This window comes from Podarcis vaucheri (genome assembly GCF_965113315.1).
Source record: "Podarcis vaucheri genome assembly, chromosome: 3".
Taxonomy (NCBI): Eukaryota; Metazoa; Chordata; class Lepidosauria; order Squamata; family Lacertidae; genus Podarcis; species Podarcis vaucheri.
In genome coordinates this window covers 2830803-2843932 of record NC_138761.1, presented here as the reverse complement: position 1 = coordinate 2843932, position 13130 = coordinate 2830803, and the positions used below count along the sequence as shown (strand labels likewise).

At 49.4% G+C, this 13130-nt stretch overlaps 2 long non-coding RNA genes across 7 annotated transcripts in view; one reads left to right on the top strand and one right to left on the bottom strand.

The window, feature by feature from the left end:
• Positions 1 to 1091, bottom strand: part of LOC309529717 — a 61443-nt gene extending 60352 nt beyond the window's left edge. For both annotated transcript variants that reach the window (XR_014218368.1, XR_014218369.1), the window contains exons 1-2: positions 964 to 1091; positions 236 to 355 (exon numbers count right to left, since the gene is read on the bottom strand). This is a non-coding gene — a long non-coding RNA (uncharacterized lncRNA). The remainder of the gene's footprint in view (positions 1 to 235; positions 356 to 963) is intronic.
• The window catches only part of LOC309529691, a 128141-nt gene that overhangs the window by 101782 nt on the left and 13229 nt on the right, over positions 1 to 13130 (top strand). The gene's annotated exons all lie outside the window — the stretch shown is intronic.

Here is a 13130-nt window from a genome sequence, read left to right as displayed (position 1 = left end):
CAATGCAGGCATTCCCCCCATCCTAAGGGGAGTTGTGGCTGAGGGGTCAGAGAGCTTTCATGGGGGCAGCAAGGGGAGAGGAAAGCGTCTCCAACCCCCTGTGCACACGCTAATGTTCCCCCTCACAGTGGTGTAAAGATTAAGAGGGGGAGCAGAGCGATGAGTCTCATGCATGTGGGATCATGAGACCCCACTGACTAATTTTCAAGGAAAACTAAGATTTGATTTAACTCACCTCTACGGCAACACCATTGGCGACCACACCGAAAAAGGGGCAGCCGGCACCTACGAGATTGCAGTATCCCATTCTGCTGCCGACATCTCTGAATGCAATAACCTTGGGCTCTGGTGAAATCTGGAGGAAGAAAAAGAAGACTTTGAAGGCTCTGTCTCACAGGACTGACCTTCCGCACCTTCCACAACTTCTTCCACACTGGCCCCGCTGGCTTGGACATCCAGAGGGCACCAAGTTGAGGAAAGCTGGTGCAGGAAGAATGCAGGGCTGGAGCAGAGAGTCAGTCCCTTCTGCTGCCTCCCTGCACCTCCAGGACAGGGTCTGAGTCAAGGTGATAGGGAAGACTGCGTCAGAGTCACTGGCTTCCCTGGGCGGCCACTGGCAAACTGGGAGAGAGAAGCCTCCTTGCCCAGGAAACTGGCCCACTCTCTTCCCCACTGCAAAGCTGAGTTTGCTGAAGTGCATTATTGCAGATTTGAAAGCAAGAGCTTCCGTGGATCACATAAAGGATGTAATAAGAAGAGAGTGGCTGGTGGATCTGGCCAAAGGGGCCCATCGAGTCCAGCCTCCTCTTCTCCCAGGGTCCACCTGAAGTCCCATCTGGGAAACTCTCCAGGAGGACAGAGGGGCAAGATCCTACCTCTTTGGGAGTCAGAGCAAGTGGAGTTCAGAGGCAGGTTTAAATTGAATACAGCAGAGAGAAGAAGCATCTGAGAAGAAGGCCATACCTGGAGCCAGCATCATCAAGAAGAGGACGGCCACAGAGAGGAGGCAGAAGATCTTCATGGCTGGAGGTTGGTGGGAATCCTGGAGGTACCAGAAGACAAGTGGAAGAGCAGTTGACAGGGGAAGGAGAGGTCCCTCTACTTATAGGTGGCTGGAGGACTGTTGAAATCTTGTGGGATGCCAACTGTCGTTTGCAAGTTGGATGTGGCAAGCTCTGAGGGGCATGTGCCAAGGAGCAGCCAAAGAACACAGAATCATAGGTTCACAGAAGGGACACCAAGGATCATCAAATTCAACCCCTGCAATGCAGGCATCACAGCTATATCATCCCTGATAGGTCCCCATCTAATCTCTGCTTGAAATCCAACCTCCTGCAAAGGAGAATCTGGCACCTTCTGAAGGGCTCCATTACACCATTGAACAACTCAGAAAGTGAATCTGTTGGTTTGTGTTTTGTTCTCTGCTCACAGTGGCATGGCATCTTTTGAGTTCCCTTGGGGGGGCGCTCTGCAGGTGGGACCAGGGACTGGGTGCAGAGGGTGAACAAAACACTTCCCGCTAGCCCAACTCTAGACCCCATCACTCCTAGGCAGGCATGGGGCACTGAGGATTCACAGTGCTGTGCTGTGCTACCTCCTCACCTGCCCTCCTCACCTGCAGCTGAGGTACAAAACGTTTTTTTGGATAAGTAGTCCAGCCCTGATGGAGGTGTTCTCATGCAGTCCATGCCCAAGACCCAGGTAATCTCCCAACACCACACCTGCTTCAGAGCCCAGCTAGAAGTTCCTTTGGCCTCACCCTGCTACAGGGCTCTTCTCAGGCTCAGTCCTGCAGATCCATATCTTGTGCCAATATTTCCGCTTCGGCTTGCTCACCACCCTCTCCAACTCAACAGGTTGTCCCCAACTTCACCAACTGAGTTCTGCATCCTCTCCCTAGGCACCACCAAAATCTGGAGGCTATTATCCCACATTGCCCAAAACCTTGGAATAGATTTTGCAATGGGTGGGGTCTGCAGGGGACAAGAGCTGGGATTCCCATCCACAACTGGACATCTGTGGCCTTGGATACAACCCCATTGGTCCAGCACCAAATAATTCTGTTGCCCTTCCATGCTCTCCAGATCCATCTTTCCAAGGGAAAAGCAGCCTTGACCTTCTCTGTTCCTGGACACTCTTTGACCACTGCCCTGCTGTCTATTTGTGTGTGTGTGTGTGTGTGTGTGTGTGTGTTGTGCTATTTTTATGGTATTTGTGTTGCTTGCTTGATGCTTCGTTTTAATATTGCTGGCTAACACTGATTAAAACTTCTGTGCATTGTTGTAAATATATGGGGGGAATTACAAAAAGTGGGCACCCAAAGGTGAGGACAAGGCTTTTCCATTTAATTTTGGAGAAAGGGGAGAAGTATCAGTGCCAGTCATGAGCTGTTGGTGTGGGCTGTTCCTGCAACATTTAGCAGGCAGTTGCTGGTCTTTTGCAATCTCCACAAAGATGCGCCCTGTGAGATGTCTTCAGCATCCTTTCCCAAGAGCCTGAAGTTTCAACCCAGCAGGCAAGGTGGGGAACCTGTGGTCACAGGGCTAAGTCCCATTTCCCCACCTGGTCTTGCTTCAAGTTAACGGACAAGCGTTGCTCCATTGGATGCCCACAGGCAGCAAAGTTGGGTTAGGGGGTGGAGGAAAGGCACACCTGTTAATCTGAAAGACCCCTTCACTGATTTGCTGCTCTTGCAACCTGGCTCATTTTTTTGAGATGCTCATGAGGACATTCAAGTAGCCAGCCAGAGTTGTTGCCTAACAAAAAAACAAAAACCCTTGTCTGACCAGTTCAGCAACCTTCTCTCTGAGATTCTAACCCTCCATAGGTACAGAACCCCCTGAATGAGAAGGAACTCAGGGCACACTCCAATCCACAATATGAATTCAGTGGTGCCCCGCAAGACGAATGCCTCACAAAATGAAAAACTCGCTAGACGAAAGGTTTTTTTGTTTTTTGAGCTGCTTCGCAAGAAGATTTTCCCTATGGGCTTGCTTCGCAAGACGTTTCGTCTTGCGAGTCCTTGTGATTTTTCCCCCTTTTTCTTTAAGCCGCTAAGCCGCTAATAGCCGTGCTTCGCAAGACGAAAAAACCGCAAGACGAACAGACTCGCGGAACGGATTAATTTCGTCTTGCGAGGCACCACTGTAACCTTTCTGCCAAACCCCAGGGGTCAAAACCCTTCAGGTTTCTGATGTGGAGCTCTCTTAAGGTTAGATTGTGTTAAGATAAATTATAGAACAAAATTTAAGAAAGATGGAAAGGATTTGCTGAAATAGCTAATTGAACAAGGATACAAAAAAGGGAGGTGTGAGGAGGTCGATGATACAAGTAAATGAAAGGTAGAGATATAGAGATATTGGATCTATTTTTTAAATGTTTTTGCTTTTCTTCTTGTTTTGCTGCATTGTGGTTTTTTTGTTTTTTGTTTTTATTTTTGATGTATTGTGAACTTTTTATTGTTTCTTTTTTCTTTTTTCTGTAACTATTAAACTTTTAATAGATATCTTTTTTTAAAAAAAGAATAAGAATAAGAATAAGAACAAGACCACTGTTGTCATGCTTATCAGCTAGGGGGTTAGGGTGGTGGAATGGCTCACCTATTAGCCTGCAGGATCCCTCTTAGTTGCAGCTCTTCCCACCTGCCTTATTCTTTTGAGATGCTGATGAGGACACTCCAGTGGCCAGCGAAGGTCCTAGTCTTACAAAGAAAGTTGTCTCACCAGCTCAGCAAACTCCTCTTTTAGATTCTAACCCTCTGTGGGTTCAGAACCCCAAGAATTGGAAGGGATGCAGGGCACTCCCTGGTCCACAACGAGGTGAGCAACCTTTTTGCCTAAGCCTCCAGGTGTCAACACCTCACAGGTTGCAGATGTGGAGCAGGATGCCAACTCGCTAGAAAGTAAGAGGAGAGGGAGCGTCAGGGTATTCTACATCTTGGAAGTCGCCCAGAGTGGCTGGAGCAACCCAGTGCAAAGGTGGGTTATAAATAATTTGATGGTGATGACATTGATGATGGAACAGGACATCCCTCTTTTCAATGGAGAAATGTTGGGGGGTATGCATGCCTTGCCTAGAAGCCTGGGGGAAACCTCGCTGTGTGGTCCACACTGCCCCCCCACTCAATGCCTTCCTTCCCCTCTCCCTGTCTCTTCCTTCCCTGCCATGAAGGACAGAGATCAACGGGTGGGCCAGCCCACTCATGAGACAAGGGGCAGTGCCCACCTCAGGTGGCAGGATCCACAGGGGCATCAGTTTCATCCTTGAAGAAATGCATCTCCGTGACTCGGAGTCGTTGCTGATATTCCCCCCCCCCTATCCTAATGTAGATTTCAACTTACCCCTTCTTCCCTGGGTAGGGGCTGGGTGGGGGCTGGAAAGCACCATTTTGTGGTTTGCCCCAGGGGCTCAAATGTCTTGGGCTGGTCCTGTCCACAAGGCCCTCCATTTCCTGCTTCTCCTTCATCACCCCCTTCTTCTTCCTCCATGCCGCTCTAACCCTCCAAGTGTCCCCATCTTCCAGGGACAGTCCTGGACTTACAGAAGCTCACCCAGTTGATCTCACTTGATCTCAGAATGTCCCAGTTTTCCCAAGGACATCCCCATTTCCATCTTCCTAAGGACATCCCCATTTCCATGTTGGAGGGTGTGGAGTTATGTGACCCCTGGGCCACCGGAAGGCAGTCCTGTATAGAGAGGTTCTTTAATGTTTAATGTGCTTTGATGTTTTTGTATATATATTTGAGCCACACAGAGTTGATGGGGCAACCCAGTCAGATGGGTGGAGTATTATTATTATTATTATTATTATTATTATTATTATTATTATTATTATTATACAATAGAACATCTCTATTTTTATGGCAGAAATGTTGCAGGATATGTCCTGTGACATTTTCAGCTCTGCCCAATTCCTGTTTGTGAAACATCCTTCTCTGTGCAGCTGCCCAAGGAAGCAGGGCAGTTGGAGGGGAGACAGAGAGAAAGGGGCAGGGAGACCCCAGGGAGAGGTGGGGGCCTACAATGTCAGAAATGCCCTTGTGCAAAGCGATGTTTGGAAAAGAACCACAAAGCCTGGATGGCATCACCGAATGTAAGAGAGAGAGAGAGAGGGAGAGAAAGGGGCTGAGAGCCTGACAAAAAAAAAAGGCCCCTCAACCCAGCAAACATTTTCACAACATGACCCAACACAAAGGTTTCCAATGCTTGCATTTATTAAAAAGGAAAAGCTAAAGCATTTTTGCAGGCAAACCAAATCCAAGCTCCAATCCTGAGCCCATTTACTAAGGAGTCAGGACCCACTGGCCACAGTGGGCTTACTCATGAGTAGACAGGCAGACAGGACGGCTCCCTCTTGACTCCTTCCCAGCATCGCCTTCAGCAGCATCAAGCAAAGCGCTTTCTTCCCCAGCAGAGATGGGGGTGCAGTGGAGGCAGCTGCACATCAGAGGAGAGCAGGGTGGTCTTCCTTTCACCAGAGGTCTTGCACCAGAGATCTGCAGAGTTACCCACCCCCTGTGAGAAGAGGAAACACTGTTAAAACGGGTGTTGGTGGTGGTTCTGAAAACCCAGACCAGTGACTCCAACTGGGAGGCAGAAGAGCTGCTGTTGTCAGAGTTCAAACTGTCTGTTTTGCAGAGGGTTGGACTAGATGACCCCTTAGGTCCCTCCCAATGCTACATTTCTATTCTATGATTGTAGGAGAGACCTCTGAGCATTTCCTGTATGCACTTGTGGCAATTTGAACAGGGCCTGGCTGCCATACACACTTTTTTTTCTAATGAGGTTCTTTTTCCTTCATCTCCCTTATGTGAACAGCAACCCCAGGAGAGGACACTTTTGAGGAGATCATTGTGTTGGTGTGCATTGAACTCTTTCCCTTCCAACTCTGCAATTCTGTGATTCAATAACCACCTTCACAGGGATGTTTCACAGAGGTTGCCTTTGCTATTTGAGGAGGGTCAGCGACTGAGCCCCCACCCTCTCATACCACAAAGAGCTGTTCTTTCAGCCAAGGGAGGCTAAGGGGAGTTGTGGCTGAGAGGGTCAGAGAGCTTTCATGGGGGCGGCAAGGGGAGAGGACAGGGTTGTCACAACCCCCAGTGTGCACACTAATATTGTTCCAACTCACAGTGAATGTAAAGATTAAGAGAGAAGTGGATGGGGGGCAGAGAGATGCCTCTCATGGATTTGGGGTCATGATACACAGCTGACAAATTTTCGAGGAAAACTAAGATTTGATTTAACTCACCTTAATGGCAACACACCCAGGGAGGACATCTGAATATTGGCCTTCGGGGTGGCCGGCACCTACCAATTTGAAGTGAACCTCTCTGCCATTGACATCTTGGCCTGCAATTAGCTTGGGCTCTGGTGAAATCTGAAGGAAGAAAAAGAAGGCATTGAAGGCTCTGTCTCCCAGGACTGTCCTTCCACACCTTCCACAACTTCTTCCACCATGGCCCTGCTGGCTTGGACACCCAGAGGGTACCAGGTTGGGGAAATCTGGTGCAGCAAGAATGCAGGGCTGGAGCAGAGAGCCAGTCCCTTCTGCTGCCTCCCTGAGCCTCCAGGACAGGGTCTGAGGCAAGGGGGTAGGGAGGGCTGCGTCAGAGTCACTGGCTTCCCTGGGCGGCCACTGGCAAACTGGGAGAGAGAAGCCCCCTTGCCCAGGAAACTGGCCCGTTCCTTTGTCCACTGCAAAGCTGAGTTTATTGAAGCACATTATTGCAGATTTGAAAGCAAGAGCTTCCATGGATCATATAAACGAGGTAATAGGAAGAGACTGGCTGGTGGATCTGGTTAAAGGGGATGAATCGAGTCCAGCACCCTCCTCTCCCAGGGTCCACCTGAAGCCCCATTTGGCAAACTCTCCAGGAGGACAGAGGGGCAAGATCCCACCTCTTTGGGAGTCACTGCAAGTGGCTGAGAATAAAGCTGAGAGCTGTGGGGCTGCTCAGAGAAGAAGCATGTGAGAAGAAGGCCATACCTGGAGCCAGCAGCATCAAGAAGAGGACGGCAACAGAGAGGAGGCAGAAGATCTTCATGGCTGGAGGTTGGTGGGAATCCTGGAGGTAACAGAAGCCAAGTGGAAGAGCAATTGACAGGGGAAGGAGAGATCCCTCTAGTTATAAGTGGCTGGAGGACTGTTGAAATCTTGTGGGTTGCCAACCGTCGTTTGCAAGTTGGATGTGGCAAGCCCTGAGGGGCATGTGCCAAGGAGCAGCCAAAGACCACAGAATCATAGCTACACAGAAAGGACACCAAGGATCATCAAGTCCAACCCCATCACAGCTATAGCATCCCTGACAGGTCCCCATTCAACCTCTGCTCAAAATCTCCCTGCGAGGGAGAAGAAGGCACCTTCTGAAGGGCTCCATTCCACTGCTGAACAACTCAGAAAGTGAATCTGTTGGCTTGTGTCTTGCTCTCTGCTCACAGTGGCCTGGCATCTTTTGATGGGGGGGGGGATGCTCTGCAGGCGGGACCAGGGACTGGGTGCAGAGGGTGAAGAAAACCCTTCCCACTAGCCCAACTCTAGACCCCATCACTGCTAGGCAGGCACAGGGCACTGAGGGTTCACAGGACCGTGCTGTGCTTCCTCCACACCTGCCCACATGCGGGTAGCCTGCCCGGCCATGGCTGCTCCTGGCAGGTGCATCGCCCCCCCCAAAAAAGCACTGACTGGGTGGCCATTGAGCATGGGGTCAGGGTCCTGGCAGCAAGGCCAGGCGGTGCTCCAGTGGGCAGAGAGGCCCAGGAGGAGGCACAGCAGGGATCCTTGCATGGGGGCATCTGGCTCATGCCCCCTCAAAATCATGTGCCCAAGAGGTCCACACCAAGGCCCCAGAGGTCCACACCCTGCAGTTTGCTGATCTGGATCAGGGGGCCATTTCACTAGCAAGCAGGAGAGGTCCCACCATCAGGGTAGAACTTTGCTCTTTTCCTTAGCATGTCTCTCTGTTCATCGGAGAAAAGCTGGAGGGGATGCAGTTATGCGACCTCCGAGTTAAGGAGTTAAGAAATGTTACACCCTTTAGAAGGCATCTGAAGGCAATCCTGTGTCCCCTGCTTCCAGGCTGCTTCCAACTCAGCTGTCACACTCCACATGTGTTCAGACCAAAATATCTCAAGGACTGTCTCTCCCCATATGAACTGACCTGGACCCTGAGATCATCACCAGAAGGCCTTCTTCATGTGCCTCCTTCACAAAATGTCCAGAGGGTGGCACTGCGAGAAGAGGTCTTTTCTGTTTTGGCTCCCTGTTTGTGGAATGCTCTTCCCCAGAAGGATAATTCTGCTCATTTAGGCGCCAGGGAAATACATTCCTCTTCTCCCAAGCCTTCAGCTAATGAAAAAATCTATTGTCTTTTAAACTATGTTTGGGGTGTTTTTGATTACTTTGTTAATATGGTATGTATGGTTGTATAGAAATCTAATTGTTAATAACAACAACAGCAGCAGCAGCAACAACAACAACAACAACAACAACAACAACAACAACAACAACAACAACACCATTCTTCTGCTTATCAGCCAGGGGATGAGGATGGTGCAGTGGCTCACCTATTAGCCTGCAGGATCCCTCTTAGTTGCAGCTCTTCCCACCTGCCTTATTCTTTTGAGATGCTGATGAGGACACTCCAGTGGCCAGCGAAGCTCCTAGTCTTACAAAGAAAGTTGTCTCACCAGCTCAGCAAACTACTCTTTGAGATTCCAACCCTCTGTGGGATCAGGACCCCAAGAATTGGAAGGGATGCAGGGCATTCCCTGATCCACAACAAGATGAGCAACCTTTTTGCCTAAGCCTCCAGGTGTCAACACCTCACAGGTTGCGGATGTGGAGCAGGATGCCAACTCGCTTGCAAGCAAGAGGAGAGGAGCGTCAGGGTTTTCTACATCTTGGAAGATGCCCAGAGTGGCTGGAGCAACCCAGTCCAATGGGTGGGTTATAAATAATATACATCATGATGATGATGATGATGGAAAAGGACACCCTACTTTTAAATGGAGAACTGTTGGGGGGGTATGCATGCCTTGTCTAGAAGCCTGGGGGAAACCTCGCTGTGTGGGCCAAGCTGCCCCCCACCATCGCCTATCTTTCCTCCCAGCTCTGCTTCCCACCCTCCCCATCTCTTTCTTCCCTGCCATGAAGCCCCCTTGCCCAGGAAACTGGCCCGTTCTTTTACCCACCGCAAAGCTGAATGTGTTGAAGAGCATTATTACAGATTTGAAAGCAAGAGCTTCTGTGGATCATATAAGTGAGGAAATAAGAAGAGACTGGCTGGTGGATCTGGCCAAGGGGACCCTTCAAGACCAGCATCCTATTATCTCAGGGTCCAACCTGAAGCCCCATTTGGGATATTCTACAGGAGGACAGAGGGGCAAGATCCCTGCAAGTAGTGCTCAGAGGCAGGTTTAAAAGGAATAATGCTGAGAATCTGCTCAGAGAATCATAGAATCATAGAATCATGGAATCATAGAGTTGGAAGAGACCACAAGGGCCATCGAGTCCAACCCCCTGCCAAGCAGGAAACACCATCAGAGCACTCCTGACATATGGTTGTCAAGCCTCTGCTTAAAGACCTCCAAAGTAGGAGACTCCACCACACTCCTTGGCAGCAAATTCCACTGTCAAACAGCTCTTACTGTCAGGAAGTTCTTCCTAATGTTTAGGTGGAATCTTCTTTCTTGTAGTTTGGATCCATTGCTCCGTGTCCGCTTCTCTGGAGCAGCAGAAAACAACCTTTCTCCCTCCTCTATGTGACCTCCTTTTATATATTTGAACATGGCTATCATATCACCCCTTAACCTCCTCTTCTCCAGGCTAAACATGCCCAGCTCCCTTAGCCGTTCCTCATAAGGCATCGTTTCCAGGCCTTTGGCCATTTTGGTTGCCCTCCTCTGGACACGTTCCAGTTTGTCAGTGTCCTTCTTGAATTGTGGTGCCCAGAACTGGACACAGTACTCCAGGTGTGGTCTGACCAGAGCAGAATACAGTGGCACTATTACTTCCCTTGATCTAGATGCTATACTCCTATTGATGCAGCCCAGAATTGCATTGGCTTTTTTAGCTGCCGCGTCACACTGTTGGCTCATGTCAAGTTTGTGGTCAACCAAGACTCCTAGATCCTTTTCACATGTACTGCTCTCAAGCCAGGTGTCCCCCATCTTGTATTTGTGCCTCTCATTTTTTTTGCCCAAGTGCAATACTTTACATTTCTCCCTGTTAAAATTCATCTTGTTTGTTTTTGCCCAGTTCTCTAATCTGTCAAGGTTGTTTTGAAGTGTGATCCTGTCCTCTGGGGTGTTAGCCACCCCTCCCAGTTTGGTGTCATCTGCAAATTTGATCAGGATGCCCTTGAGTCCATCATCCAAGTCGTTGATAAAGATGTTGAATAAGACCGGGCCCAAGACAGAACCCTGTGGCACCCCACTAGTCACTCTTCTCCAGGATGAAGAGGAACCATTGATGAGCACCCTTTGGGTTCGGTCAGTCAGCCAGTTACAAATCCACTGAGTGGTAGCATAGTCAAGACCGCACTTTACCAGCTTCTTTACAAGAATATCATGGGGCACCTTGTCAAATGCCTTGCTGAAATCAAGGTAGGCTACATCCACTGCGTTCCCTTCATCTACCAGGCTTGTAATTCTGTCAAAAAACGAGATCAGGTTAGTCTGACATGACTTATTTTTCAGAAATCCATGCTGACTATTGGTGATCACAGCATTCCTTTCTAGGTGCTCACAGACTGTTTGCTTAATGATCTGCTCCAGAATCTTCCCTGGTATTGATGTCAGACTGACTGGGCGGTAATTATTTGGGTCCTCTCTTTTCCCCTTTTTGAAAATAGGGACAACATTTGCCCTCCTCCAGTCTGCCGGGACTTCGCCTGTTCTCCAGGAATTCTCAAAGATGACTGCCAGTGGTTCTGAGATCACATCTGCCAGTTCTTTTAATACTCTTGGATGCAGTTCATCTGGCCCTGGAGACTTGAATACATCTAAACTAGCCAAATATTCTTGTACTATCTCCTTAGTTATTCTGGGCTGTGTTTCCTTTGCTGAATCATTGGCTCCAAATTCTTCAGGTCGGGCATTGTTTTCTTTATCGGAGAAGACTGAGGCAAAGAAGGCATTGAGGAGTTCAGCCCTTTCTGTGTCCCCTGTTTGCATTTCACCATCTTCTCCTCTGAGTGACCCCACTGTTTCTTTGTTCTTCCTTTTGCTACGAACATACCCATAAAAGCCTTTTTTGTTGCTTTTAACCTCTCTAGCAAGCCTGAGTTCATTCTGTGCTTTAGCTTTTCTGACTTTGTGTCTACACGTGCTGGCTATTTGTTTGAATTCCTCTTTGGTGGTTTCCCCCCTTTTCCATTTTTTGTACACATCCTTTTTTAATCTTAATTCAGTTAAAAGTTCTTTAGATAGCCACCCTGGCTTCTTTAGGCACCTAAGGAAGAAGAAGCATGTGAGAAGTAGGCCATGTGAGAAGAAGGCCATACCTGGAGCCAGCAGCATCAAGAAGAGGACGGCCACAGAGAGGAGGCAGAAGATCTTCATGGCTGGAGGTTGGTGGGAATCCTGGAGGTACCAGACGCCAAGTGGAAGAGCAATTGCCAGGGGAAGGAGAGATCCCCCTACTTATGGCTGGATGGAAGTCTGTTGAAATCTTGTTGAATGCCAGCCGTCCTTTGCAAGATGGATGTGGCAAGCTCATAGGGGCATGTGCCAAGGACCAGTGAGAGACCATGGAATCATAGCGCCTGAGGGCCCTGCTCCTGCCACTCACCACCTGGCCCAGGACGGGGCCTGACAGGCCTCATAAGGACGGTTGGTGCTGCTGCTGCTAGCCAGGAGGACTTGGAGCGGCGCAGTGTTCTTTTTAAAATGTTATTTTTTTAAAAAAAAATCGTATTGTTTTATTGTGTGTGTTTTTTAATGGTTTTATTTTATTTTGATGAAACAATCGCTGAGATGGCTAGAGCACCGGTGGCGGATAACTCATTCCGAATCTGACCGGACACGGGTTAGAGCTCAATGTCGAGCCTACCAAGTGGCGGTAGCGATGGCGAAGAAGAACTTCTTCGCCGCCTCTTTTGCATCTGCAGAAAACAGCAGCAGGAGACTTTTTCAGGTGGTCCGCAATTTAGCGGAACCACCTGCAACATCGGGGCCCAGTACGGGCCACATGATCTCCTGCAATGATTTTACAAAAAATTTTGCAGATAAAGTCGCTCAGATTCGGGAAGAGGTAGACTCCACCGTGGGAGCAGGGTCGGGGTGGGAGAGTGTTAGTGTCCTGTCTAGTCAAGTTGCGTGGGATCAATTCCAATCTGTTACCTTCGAGGATGTGGACAGGCTGCTTGGACGAGTGAAGCCAACCACCTGTCTCCTGGATCCATGTCCATCCTGGCTTATAAAAGCTAGCCGGGAAGGGCTGGCCGATGGGCTTCATGGGGTCCCTTCCACTGTTGAACAACTCAGAAAGTGAATCTGTTGGTTTGTGTTTTGCTCTCTGCTCACAGTGGCATGGCATCTTTTGATTTCCCCTGGGGGGGTCGCTCTGCAGGCGGGACCAGGGACTGGGCGCAGAAGGTGAACAAAACCCTTTCCGCTAGGCCAACCCCAGAGGCCATCGCTGCTGGGCAGGCATGGGGAACAGAGGGTTCACAGGGCCGTGCTGTGCTCCCTGGCGCGTATTCCACGCGGCGATTTCAGCAAAACACTAAGAGTTCCAGGTTTTCAGTGCAGTCCTTTTTAATGTGAGCTATATACAGGCATTCACAAAAGAAACAGTCCACACAGAGTACTTACAAACGAATACTCTCCACCACAGCACCACCACACTACAGCACAACCACCACACTACCTGTTAAACAGGCTTTCCTTTTTAAAACAGGTGATAGCCAATTACACTAATCACACTCCTGCTGAGTCACTCTGACCCAGCAGAGTATTGCATCATCCTGTTGAAGCCTGCAGACTTATCCAGTATCCTGCGAATCCCAACACTCCCTCCTCACCTGCCCACACCAAAGGGGGAGCCTGCCTGGCCATGGCTGCTCCTGGCAGGTGCAACCCCCCCCCCAACACTGGCTGGGCGGCCATTTAGCATGGGGAAAGGGTCC